This window comes from Olea europaea, unplaced genomic scaffold (assembly GCF_002742605.1).
Source record: "Olea europaea var. sylvestris unplaced genomic scaffold, O_europaea_v1 scaffold3286, whole genome shotgun sequence".
Classification (NCBI taxonomy): domain Eukaryota; kingdom Viridiplantae; phylum Streptophyta; class Magnoliopsida; order Lamiales; family Oleaceae; genus Olea; species Olea europaea.
Genome location: NW_019251779.1, coordinates 22,085 through 23,040, shown reverse-complemented (window position 1 = coordinate 23,040; position 956 = coordinate 22,085).

The window sequence follows — 956 nt, the reverse complement described above, 5'->3', positions numbered from 1 at the left end:
AACTGTGTAGGGTAAACTTTTTAAAGTGACTGGCCCCACCGCACTGCGGCCCCATACTCCAGAAACCCCACCTCCGGCCTGGCCCTACGGGTTAGTATACACCGCTTGGCCCTACACGTATGGAGGGATTTTTTGGAGAGGCACAGTACCACCATGCTGGTAAGAGGACTCGAACACGGAACCTCAGCCAGCAATGCCAATGTCCTTACCACTAGAGCAAATAGACATCGGCAAACTGTGTAGGGTAAACTTTTTAAAGTGACTGGCCCCACCGCACTGCGGCCCCATACTCCAGAAACCCCACCTCCGGCCTGGCCCTACGGGTTAGTATACACCGCTTGGCCCTACACGTATGGAGGGATTTTTTTGGAGAGGCACAGTACCACCATGCTGGTAAGAGGACTCGAACACGGAACCTCAGCCAGCAATGCCAATGTCCTTACCACTAGAGCAAATAGACATCGGCAAAACTGTGTAGGGTAAACTTTTTAAAGTGACTGGCCCCACCGCACTGCGGCCCCATACTCCAGAAACCCCACCTCCGGCCTGGCCCTACGGGTTAGTATATTGTTGGGGGAAGGGTGCTTCTTATAATGTGAGGGAAATATTTGACGGTCGTTACTTTGTCACAAAATTTATGCGATAATTCCCACGTGAGTTTCTAGAATTAAATTCGGGTTCACACGTAAGTTTCTTGGGTTATTTTAAAAATTTAAACATTAACCATGATTCATGATTATCATGTCACTCAGATGTAACACAATCAAATCATATAAACTAACTCGGTTACTATTTTACATTAACTAATCTTGAGCAAATAAAATTTTATAATCATTCTATAGTAACATAATGGTTGGTATAATTCTTAACATAATGTCACGTGACATCATATTATTGAATTGTTTAAATCACAGATAAAGTTTTTCATCCAATCATATCTTGCCAACAGTCAATCT